Consider the following 12,599-nt stretch of genomic DNA (forward strand, 5'->3'; position numbering starts at 1 on the left):
AATGTTTATGTCTTTTTGCTTTGAGAGTTGAAGTACTTGCACCTTCTTATTACTTGCAAGTTTGAGATGACACAAAGGGCACAAGTAGCTCAAGTTCATCTTAACAACAAGAGAGGAAAATGAAGTTTGTTGAAATGGGAAGTTTGTTGAAATGGTATGTCCTGCACCTTATGTGACATCAGAACCATCTGGTTTGGGAGCCTAAAAAGGAACAGGGTGTGATAGGTTGTTAAATATAAGCCAGATAGGGGATAGACTATGGAGCAGAGTGTACTCACGACACGTTTCTTAAATAGACAGGGCAGGAGGATCGTGAGTGAAAGGCCAGCTGTCTCAAGAAAAAACAAACAAAACCTCCACATAATATTTGATATTTAAAAAAAAAAAAAAGATAGCGCTGATGAATCAATATAATGCTGAGGAGTCCAAAGTAGAGTTGTGGTTGTTTTATGTGCATTGAGTATTAGGTTGTGTTTTTTTAATGACTGTAAGAATCTCAGAACTGATCTCCTATTTTCAATTGTTTCTCCTAATTGTTCGATACACCATGATTGCTAGAAGTAAATGTTTTATCTAATTAGACTGTTATTACTTGAAAACTAAAACAAAAGCTTGATCTTGCATGTACTTTTTGTTTTTGGCTATTTGAATTAAGCACAATTTCTAGATATTGAAAACACAACAGAAATAAAAAATTCTCAAATTACTGCACCAATATTATGTACTTTTGAACACTCTTGATGTAGTAAAACAGAAAAATTTCATGAACAAGCAAGACATTTCTACATTATATTTGGCCACAGAATGCTCATTGATTTCATTCGTTCATAGCTATTTTTTTTTCTGTGAAAACATTCATATTAAATCCAAGTGACTGTTCCCAAAGTGACATTGCAAATAAGACCATTCCTTCTTATCAAGCTTTTAATTTTCAAATTCAAGATATTTAACAAATTGAGCAAAGAATTATGATGTATGCTAGTCTTTATAATCTTGTGCATATTAAGTTAAATTATTTTGAGCATTGAATTTTCTGAAGAGAGGGCAAGATAATCATGAAGCTGTGGATTACAGCCTGCATAGGATTACAGTATGCATAGGATTACAGTATGCATAGGATTACAGTATGCATAGGATTACAGTATGCATAGGCATACTTTTTGCTCAAGCATTAAAAATCTTTGATTTTCATAAAGATGTATATTTCATGTTTATAAACATGTCTAATTAAATCCACTATTTTCTCCTCTTCCCTGCCGTATTTAATAGTTTCTTTGGGACATGAAGAATAAATAAGCCTGATATTTACTTCTCTCCTTCTATATACTCAATTAAATTATGTTGTTTTGAAGTTTGGGTTTTTTTTGTTTGTTTGTTTGTTTGTTTTTGTCCTTTTTTATATTATGAGCTGGAAGAACATGGTATTTTCTTTGCAAAGTGTTAAATGACTTCTGCCACATTTGGGAAAATTGAAAATGCTGCTAAAGTAGCTTACTCTTTGAAAATAGGTAATATGATGGGGAATGGGCACTGGGGTGAGAAAGACTGAATTATATTGGGCCAATAATGTACTAGGTAACATTTATTTAGTGCTTACTATGTACTGTAAAATTTTACGATAAAAATAAGGTTCCTGCATTAATCCAAAGTGTAGGACATTATACATTTGGCAATTTGCTTCATTGTTCACCTTTTTCAAGGTTATAGTGGGGAGGACAACAAACTAAGCAGTAAATAGGCTGCTGACCTGGTTTTAGGGAGTTGTTATAGCTGGCCCAGTCCCCACTGATTGAAGAAATGAGACTAATGAATTTGGAGATTCCTAAAACAGCTTCCTTTGTTCAGGTCCTTCTAGCCAGTCACAGGACCCCCAGTCATCCTCATCAGCCTGACAGTGATTGCCTAGTGGTGGTTAGACTTCAAGGAAGACTAGAAAAGCTTTGGAATTAGGGATAAATTGTAGGATTGATATTTGGAGAGGCCCATCTTGTTTATTTAATTAACTTCCAAATAATGTGACTTGCTGTGTTTGGCTCCTGTTCACCACATTATGACCTTGTATTGTCTTAACCCCAGGAATTGTAGGTTCTATTCTCATCTCCATTTTCAGGTGAGGAAACTTGGGCATGCAGATAGATAAATGCCTTACTTATGTGTTAAGATCCACAACCAAGTCGGGATGGCCTGGGCACTTATGGACATGCATCACTTATAGCAGAACCGAGATTTGAATTCAGATGATTTGACTCCAGAGTGGATACTCTGAGGCACTTATTATCTCAAGTGTTATACCACATAGTCATGTCTAAGTAATTAACTTTCAGGCTTATATCTGTTGTGCTTTTTCTGTGACTTCTGTAAGTGATGACACTGTGTGCCTCACTGGGCAGTTGTAAGTCTCTTTGAGAGTGTTCATTCATTTACTTGCTCAGTAAATCCATACTAGGTGTTGTTTCTGTTGCAGGCTTTGTATGGGGGCCAAAATGGTGAACAGAATGCAGGGCCTTGGTTTCTAATAATAATGCAAACTATAGGTAGTGGAACTATATGCATCAGGAGTGATTCACAAAGTACCTAACATTCAGGAACTGCTTAGGAAACTTTAAAGCTGCTTCCAGTAATTTCTACAAAATGTTTTTAAAATTTTAATAACTTACAATAGATAGGAATATGATAATTAAGATAGAATTGAATCCTACACCAACACCAGCAGATCTTACATTCTAGTCGAGGAAATTTGGGACTTAGAAATAAGTATTCTGCAGATTCCAGGCTTTATGGTATTTCATGAGTATGAAATGCCATCAGTTCTCAGATGTCATTATTTTATGTAGCCTTACTGAAGAAAAATGCTGCCTTAGACTATACGATGAAGGTGGGTGCACTGGCTCATGCCTCTAATCCCAGCTACTTGGGACCCTGAAATAGGAAGATTGTTACTTCCAGGCCAGCATGGGCAACATAGGGAGACCCTGTCTCTTTAAAAAACAAAAGAAGTAAGGAAAGGAGATGTTCCTGAGAAAACTCCAGCTATAAGAGACATGGAGTTTACAAATTTAAAATGTGAAGAAAAGTTTTTAATCTCAGTAATAGAAAACAGAAACACTTATTACTTGAGACGAAAAGAAGTCAGTCTGCTCTTTCACCTTGCTGGTCCCTGCTCATCCGGCATTTGGGAGGGGGCGCTTGACCACTGACTACATCCCCAGCCTTTTTAATTTTTCATTTTGGGACAGGGTATCACTGTGTTGCCTAGGCTGTCTTAAACTTCTGATCCTCCTGTCTCACCTTCTGAGTCACTGAGATTACAGTAGATTAACTAGTGCTTTATATGAAACTGTAAAAGTTGAGATATTGTTTTATGTGTAGAATGTAAAAAAAGATTAGATGTATGAAAACATGAAAAAGGTTAGGTGCTCAGCTAAAAGCTGACTGACCAACTGCTATTCTTTTGAGGCACAAAATAATCTGTGAATGCTAATAACTGCTTTCTTGTGTGGCTTTTTCTGCACTTAATAGTTCAGAATTAAGAGTAAGAGATTCTGACCTGCTTTCATTGAAAATGGAGATGCCAGCCTTAGCAGCAGTCACAGAGAGGTCTGAGGTTGTAAAATAGTGATCAGCACTCATGGCCCTTTCCCAGCACTCCTGGCCCTCGGTCATTCAGTGATGTCACACTGCACACTATAGGGGGAACTTTAAGGCACCACTTCTCTAAATAACACTTTTGAGCTGGGATATAAATTTTTTTAAATGTGATTTTTATTATGGTTTTAAAATTTCATACAATCATTAAATGTTGTAGCTGGGAAAGTTCTTAGAAGTCATCTGGTATAACATTTTATTCTTTAGAAGGAATAAGAGCCCTTAGATTTTAAGAGAGGAGGCATATTGACTCCTTTGTGGCTAGACCAACCTGACCCATGTCTTCAGGTATTGCTTTTTGTGTTAGACAATGGCAACCACTGCCTCTTGGGCCTTCAAGGTTGAGGATGCATGTATCTGTAAATATTTAAAGAATACTTTTTATGCTGGGTGTAGTGGCACATGCCTGTAATTCCAGAAATTGGGGAGACTGAGGCAGGAGGATAGCAAGTTCAAGGTCAAGCATGAGCAACTTAGGTCCTAAGCAACTTGGGGAGACTGTCTCAAAATAAAAAGTGTTGAGGATGTGGTTCAGTGGTTAAGTGTCCCCTGTACCAAAATAAATAAATAAATAAATAAAATTTCAAATAAGAATGCTTTTTATCTTTTAAGAAACTCCAATAATAACTCCTTTAACCCCTGTTATTGACCATTGACTACATCCCCATCCTTTTTAATTTTTCATTTTGGGACAGGGTCTCATTGTGTTGCTTAGGCTGTCTATGTTAAAATGTGCTATTTCCTGGTATGCAGTTTTTCTCAATTTGTACTTACTTGCTGAAAATGTGGAATTTTCTCATTGATAAACTTTTGGGGTGGTGGGGGGGACCTGAGATTGAACCCAGGGTGCTTAACCATTAAGCCACATCCCCAGCCCTTTTTTATATTTTATTTTGAGACAGTCTCTCATTGAGTTGCTCAGGGCCTTACTAAGTTGCTGAGGCTGGTTTAAAACTCATGATCCTCTTGCCTTAGTCTCCTGAACTGCTGAGATTATAGGCCTGTGCCATCATGCCTGGTACATTGGTGAAGTTTTAACAGTGAATAAATTCTAAGGAAAACAGAGCAAAGCAAAATGGAAAACATGTAACAGATTTATTATTATTGAATTCTGTTTGTTGGGTTTGTCTGTACATTGTGGTTAAGTAATTGTAACATAGGCTAAAAGATGAGTTTCCTTGGAGCAGTGGCCAGTTACAGCACTTCACTAGGAACTACAAGTTACTGTTTGCTGTTCTTGTAGGATGTGTAAGTTTTCCATTGTAGCTGCCTTTCCTACCTGTACATGGACTGTGAAAAGTATAATAGGTACTGCTTTTGGTTTAGAGCAGTTTGTGTTTAGCTAGCCCTCTCTAGGTTTTTATTTTGTTGTTACTGTTATTTGTTTCTTTCTTCCAAACTGAGTATTGTCTGTGGAGGTAAGAGGAAACAAATTTAGGAGTTTACCTTTTGAAACTGTTAAAAATGTATTCTAAAGTGTTTTAAAATTAAAAATGGATACATAAGGAGCTGGTATTGTAACTCAGTGGTAGAATGCTTGCCTCCCATGTGAGGCCCTGGGTTTGATCCTCAGCAACACACAAAAATGAATAAAAATAAAGATATTCAGTCCAAATAACTAAAAACAATATTTAAAAAAATGGATACATACGATGCTGTTCTGTGATATAAGAATCTTATAAAAGGGTGAAATAAAATTTTATTTCATTTGAGGAATTTTAAAGGAGAAATACATGTCTTCTATGAAATATTTAGTTTTGGGAAATCAGTATAATAATTAGTTTCATGGCAGTGAGGTTTAACATAGGCATCAGCACGTCTTTTCTGTGCAGATTAGTTAGTAAACATTGTCAGCATTGGAGGCCACACATTTTCTTACAACTGCTAGCATAGTATGAAAGTATCCATAGAAAATATATGATTATAAGGAAAAGCAACTTGCAGGCCAGATTTGGGTTTTGGCTATGGTTTGTCAGCCCTTCTTTTAACATATAACACTGTCCCTTTGGTCCATTGCACTATGTGTCTTTTGGATAGGGATAATTTAGAAAAGGGTCTTGCCTTCTGAAAGGAAAAAATTATTATTTAGTGACGCCTAGCTTCAGTGTTACATAGCTAACCTTCCCCCCCCCCCAATTATTGTATTGCCTGTCTGTAGCAAATAATAATGGTTTTCATTTCGTTATGTTTGTAATTAAACATTTGTATTTAAATTTTTTCTTAGAGTTGATTTTGATTTCCTAGGATATTAGTTTTATGGTTTTTGCTTTTGTACTAAATCTTTGGCAGTTGGCCAACATTATTTTGCCATCCATCAAACACTGTCACTATGGTATTCTCCAGCCAGCTCTCACTGATCTGTGGAAATAAAGGGCACAGGCAGTATGCAGTAATTACCACAGTTTCCTCCTATAACAAATGGCAAATTAAGTAAGTCTGAGTCTTACCTCTTTTTGTTTAGAAGTGAATAGAGATATCAGTAATAAGTTTCTGAATTTGAAGATTTTATTTAAAAATAAGGACTTAAGCAAATTTGCTTTGGTGCTACATAACAACACAGAATCACAGATAGTTAGAGCCAGAAGGACCTTTGAGTTTATGATTGAAATTATATGCCTAGTTGGTAGATATCATGAAGGGAACAGTGTTCTTATTCTCTTCTCTCAGATGTCCAGTGCAGTGCCTAGCACCAGGGCACACAGATATTCAAATAGCATGAATATCTGAGTAGTCTGAAGAGGGAATGGAGGCTCAGAGGAAGTAGAGATTTTGATCACTCTGGACATGAGCAGAATTCACCTTCACCACATTTTCGTGTCATTGGCCAAGAGATTTTCTTTTGCAATTAAACTCTGAGGCTGTCTAATGAAGTTTTATCACCTACACCATTGTCTTCTGGCAAAGAATCATATATAAGCTTTGCAGTTCACCTTTCAGACAGCTTTAAAGAGAATGGAGTACTAAATACTAAATGGTGCTTAAAAAAAAAATTCAGGTGTATTTGTATACAACAAATTGAAAAGTAGGTCTGGACTCAAAATTTGTCAGTTATGCTAACAATACAGAAATGATAGGTATACTTTATAGTGTACCTGTTAGTAAAAGTGAAGGGTAACAGGGGCTGGGAATGTGGCTCAGGCGGTAGCGCGCTCGTCTGGTATGTGTGTGGCCCGGGTTCAATCCTCAGCACCACATACCAACAAAGATGTTGTGTCCGCTGAGAACTAACTAAATAAATAAATATTAAAAAAAAAGTGAAGGGTAACAACAGATAACAGCAAAAATGAAGGTCATACTTTTTGACCGATGAAAACATTTTGAAAAAGATACTACCAATTTTTGTGGAAGTTTCTTCATTTTACTGTCTGCCCAGAAGGCCATCCAGAGAATTTGCGAATCTTTTTTCAAGTAAGTAAGCACTGAAGTCACTAGGTTGCAAGTTCTATATGTCTGTAAGTAACTTAGAACGTATAAATGGTGGTCCTGAGTCATGAAAGACAAATGCTGTATGAAATTCTCCTCCCATCCACACCCAAAAACTAAGTTTGTTTAGAAGGCACACAGATACAAAAGTGTAGAATAAAACAAGTGAAGAAAATGTTTGGTATAAATCCAAAAAAGCAAAAGACCAGGGATTTTCTTCTTATTAGTCTTTTCCCTGGGCTAAGCATTTCTTTTTTTATTTTTTTTTTATTTTTATTTTATTTTATTTTTTTTTGGTACTGGGGATTGAACTCAGGGGCACTCTACCAGTGAGCCACATCCCAGCCCTATTTTTGTATTTTTTTAGAGACAGGATCTCACTGAGTTGCTTAGTACCTCACTTTTATAAGGATGGTTTTAAACTTGCAATACTCCTATCTCACCCTCCTGAACCCCTGGGATTACAGGCATGTGCCACCATCCCTGGCTCTGAACTAAACATTTCTGCCTCCAAGTACGCACTCTGAAGGTGTGTTACTGAAAATATTTTTCCTGTTTTAGAGGGATTTTTTGACTGATTGATTGATACTGGGGATTTAACTCAGGAATGCTTTATCACCAAGCTCTATTCCCAGCTCTTTTATTTTTATTTTTTAAATTTTGCAGCGGGGTCTTACTGATTTGCTTAGGGCCTTGCTAAATTGTCCAGGCTGGTCTTGAACTTGCAATCCTCCTGCCTCAGCCTCCCAAGTTGCTGGGATTATGGTGCATACCGTGGTGCCTGGTCTAAAAAAAATCACTTTTCTAAAAAAATGTTTTTTAAATGGACACAATACTTTTAATTGTTTTTTTTTTTTTAATGTGGTTCTGAGGATCAAACCCAGTGCCTCACACATGCTAGGCAAGTGTGCTACCACTGAGCCACAACCCCAGCCCTGAAAATCATTTTAAATTACAAAAAGTCTGGAAAATATAGTTAACATCTTTATGTGGAAATTTTTATTGTTCTAAAATGAATCACTCCATGAGGACTTATGAAGAGCCAGGCTATTACTCTATGTGAGTGGGCAGTAAACAGTTAAGATGAAAATGTGAAGTCCTCCACCATATATAACAGGTTTCTGCTAACATTCTTGTGGAGACAAATGTCTTCAGTTGTGTTTTATACAGACTGCTGGTTCACTGGTTGCAGGAGAATTCAGAGGAGCAGCTCTATTCTTAATGTAAGGGGTGGAGGTTGTTTTTATGGCAGAGTTTAAGGAAGTTTGATTCTTTCTACCATATTGTAATTAGGCCAGGTTTGGAACTGAAATGTCCATCTGAATGTATTCGTTTACCTGTGCCATTCCTGGGTTCTGAAAATCTTCTAAGAGATATCATATTCATGCTTTATTTTAGTAAATACTTATGTGTCAGACATTCCTTTAATTTAATTCATTAAGATAACTTTAAAGATCATAGGTGCCTTCTCAGTCAGAGTGGTAATGCTCATAACTACTATCAACATTTCCTTTACGCCAAGTATTGTACTAAGTCCTTTGTAGGTTTTATTAATTTTGGAGAAGTGTCTTAGACCATTCAGGCAACCACACAGAATACCATAAATAAAATAAATTTATTCTTCCCAATTCTGGAGGCTAGGACATCCAAGATCAAAGTGCTGGATTTGTGACTCATAAGGGCTCACTGCTTCATAGATTGCCATAGTATGGTGGAAAGGGCAAGGGTGCTCTCAGGTCTCTTTTGAAAGGGAAACAAATCTCACTTAATGAGGACACTATCCTAAAGACCTAATCCCTTCCTTTAGACCGTTTCCTCCTACTGTCACCTTGGGGTTAGATTTCAACATATAAATTTTGGGAGGACAGAAACTTTGGATAGTTGGAAGGAAGGTATGGTCTTTCTGTGTCTGTCTGTCTGTCTCTCTCTCTGGTAGTGGTACTGGGAATTGAATGCAGGACACTCTACCACTGAGCTATATCCCCCGCCTTTTTTAATTTTTTTTTTTTTTTTTTTTTTTTTTTAATTTTGAGACAGGATCTTACCAATAGCCCGGTCTGGCCTCAAACTTGGGACCATCCTTCGTAGCCTCTTGACTAGCTGGGATTACAGGCATTTGTCTGCTTGGCCCTTTTCACATTTCAATTGAGAAAACAGGTTTAGAGACATTAAGCAACTCTCCCAAAAAAGTTATTTAAAAAAATATGTTGTGAAAGTGGCTTTTGAACCCAAGTTTAGCACATATCAAAGCTCTTTCTCAGTTTCAGAGCATCCCTTCAAAACTCAGTGAAAGTTTTTCTGGAATGTTTTATTTTTTAAAAAAAAAAAGTATATTGCATAACAATTTATTATGATTACTACAGAATTTTTTTCTATCAGTTTTTATAGCTCTATTGTAGTAGAAAATGATACATGTTTTAAAAAACCCTTTCTCAGCTTCATTTTTTAGCTTTATTTCAGAAAATGAATTTGATCTGATGTGTAGTGATTTTTTAAATAATTGTCAGATTATGTTCATAACATCAGCCTGTGCAAGTTCATGAGGGAGAAAAAACTCTCAAAGAGTTGCTTTTGCAGGATGTAAATGGAACTGAATTTAAGGATCAGTTGTTTCTTTGATCCTATATTTGAGCCAAAACTATAAAAATATTAATAATAAGTATTGCCTGTGTTAGCTTGGAATTTTTATTGGGAAGTCCATGGAAAAATGGAAAAATACATCCATCATTCTCTATGTTAACAGTTTATACAGATCTATAGTTGTGCAGAACATATATATCTTACACGGGTCTAGAAGAAATGAGAGTGATGCCTCACTGTGTATTTGTCTGCGTTTTATACCACAGCTTATTAATCTAAAATAGCTTTTTTACTCTTAGGTTCATGCTGAATATTAATCACAATGTGATAGCATAGTTTATCAAATAGATGATAGCTAGAAAATTCAAGGCATTATTGATTCTTGACATTCATCAAATGGGTAAGTTTTGGTGATAACTTCTTAATATTTTATCAGTACAACTAATTATTTCCTTTAGAGGTTACTAAGGAGATTTTAATTTTTCTCCTGAATGGTGATTTAAAGATGGCTGCAATAGCCATTTTAATGGTACACTGGCACATTGGTGTATTTGGTTTACAAAATTCTTTGAAGTCATTCAGCGTTGTAGTATGATGAGACAGGTACAGGCTCTAGAGTTGAGCAAATGATTTCAAACCCTGCCTCTTTTCCTGGCTAGTTGTGCACTCTGGACAAGTTGCTCACCCTCCTTGTGCCTCATTCTTTCGCCTCACAGTGGTGTCTGCCTTGTTGCTCTGTTACTGGGATTAATGAACTAATACTTAAGTGCATGGCACAGAATAAATTAGACCTAAGTGTCACCTTTTTTTTATTGACCCAGATGCTCCTCATCTTACAATGAATTCTGTCTTGATCAACCCTTCCAAAATTGAAAGTGCATCAAATATCCCTAACCTACTGAACATCATGGCTTAGTGTAGTCTGCCTTAAACATACTCATAGCATTTAGATGACTCTGAAGCTGGGCAGAATCATCTAACTCAAAGCCTATTTTATAGTAAGTATTGAATAGTTCATGGAATTTTTTGGTGTGTGTCTTTTTTTGTTTGTTTTTTGAGTGTTTTTTTTTTTGGTACTGGGGATTGAACCCAGGGGCACTGTACCACTGTGCTAAATCTCTAAACCTTTTTGTTTTGAGACAGGTTCTTAATAAGTTGCTGACTGTTTCGCAACTTAAGTTGTTGAGGCTAGCCTCGAACTTGCAATCTTCCTACCTCAGCATCCTGTGCCACTGGTGTTTCAGGCATGTACCACTGCACATGGCCATGTAACTTTTGAATGCCTGTATTAAAAAACTTAAGAATTCATGAGCATATTGTTTTTTAACCCTTTTGATCACATTGCTGGACCTGTCAAATCCAATGTAACTGTCTTTTAAGATGAATTTCTGTGACCAGCAAACCTATGTGCGCAACGAGTTGGCTTTTTCTGATGAAGCAGTGATGAATATTTTGACCACCTGCGAAAATGAATTTTAGACAGAAGGAAATTGATAAGAGGATTCTTCTTTTAGTTTTCCCCACTTCCATAGCAAATTTCAGGAAGAGTATGAATTATATTTTGATCAGATGAATGTCTTGGAGATGAGAACACTGTAAGAATCATTATAAGCAGAGGAGTATCTGTGTTAACAAAAAGTGACACTTAACATTTAACTCCTCCTCCTGAATGCCTGGCAGTTGATTCCTTTGTTGTCTTTATATTTTTGCCATCTCCAGAATGTCCTATACATTCCTTTACAAAATTCCTGAAGTTGAATAATGCAATATGCAGACTTTTTCAGTTGGCTTTTTTCACATAGTAGTAAACATTTAAAGTTTCTCCTGTTCCTGGAAAACTTATTTCCTTTTAGCTACAAAAATATTCTATTGCCTTCCTTGCCTTTAATTTGTGTGTGTAGTAATTATGAAGGAAGAGTTTTGCTCACTGTTCCTGATTGATAGGTAAATATTCATGTTGAAAAGTTTTATGATGGAGGATTTGTTTGAAGCTCTGTAGAATCCATTTATTTAAAATGTTCAGATTTGCTTTTAGGTAGAGTTTAATTAACAGTTTGTCTGCAGATTAGCCTCTTGCAGGTTGTTCATTGGTTTTCAGTCCTATATTATTGAAACATTGAAAAGGACCATGTAAGTTCATAAATTGACATTTTGTTTTGTATAGAAACCTGTTTGATTATTGTGAGTTAGAGAATACTATCCTATGGATATGCTAAATCAGATTTTTAGACTTGTACTTAATATTAAGTCTACTGTCATTTAGAGACCCCGATTACCCTGTTATTAAATATATAGCACAGTGGTCATATTGAGTTCCTCTTACTGTCTGTCACAGGCACTAAGGCCCAGGCATGGGGTGTGTCTCTTTCTGTGTCCTCTCATCCCCACCCAAGTGCATCTGAACAAACCTGCATGTATAATTCACCACAGTGCTGTTCCACTGTAATTGTCCTCTCAGAATTTCACTACTCTGAATAGATTTTAGGAAATCCATGCTGTTGCTAATGAGAATTGTTATTCTGGTAATCTTGATTGTTTGATATCAGGGCTTTGTTCATTAGTAGGAGTTTCTTTCTTTAAAGATAATCTTCAGAACTTTTTGATGATCAGAAGAAATTTGATTTAATTAAAGCGAGGATAATGCATTGACCTGATATGTAAACCAAGAGAAAAAAAAGCATGCTTTCTTTGCCTATTTTTCCTGAAATGGGAATTGAGATAGCTGCCTGCCTGCTGATGTGCTTTGAACATGTCCCTAAAGTTTAAATAGATCAAGAAATGTCAGAAATGACACATTCGTTACGGGTGTGTAATATTTTTGTTTTCACATGCTTTGGGGAATGAGTGAGTTGTATCTTTTTTAAATTCTCAATTTCTATCAGTATGCTTGCTATGCAGAATGTAAATTTTGTTTAAATAGTTATTTATGTATTTGCTGTATCATTTGAAAT

The 12,599-nt window shown here is 36.0% G+C and overlaps 1 protein-coding gene across 5 annotated transcripts in view; it reads left to right on the top strand.

Moving 5' to 3' along the window:
- The window catches only part of Afg2a (AAA ATPase AFG2A), a 261,726-nt gene that overhangs the window by 94,633 nt on the left and 154,494 nt on the right, over positions 1–12,599 (top strand). The gene's annotated exons all lie outside the window — the stretch shown is intronic.

Source organism: Urocitellus parryii, chromosome 10, assembly GCF_045843805.1.
Source record: "Urocitellus parryii isolate mUroPar1 chromosome 10, mUroPar1.hap1, whole genome shotgun sequence".
NCBI classification, from domain to species: domain Eukaryota; kingdom Metazoa; phylum Chordata; class Mammalia; order Rodentia; family Sciuridae; genus Urocitellus; species Urocitellus parryii.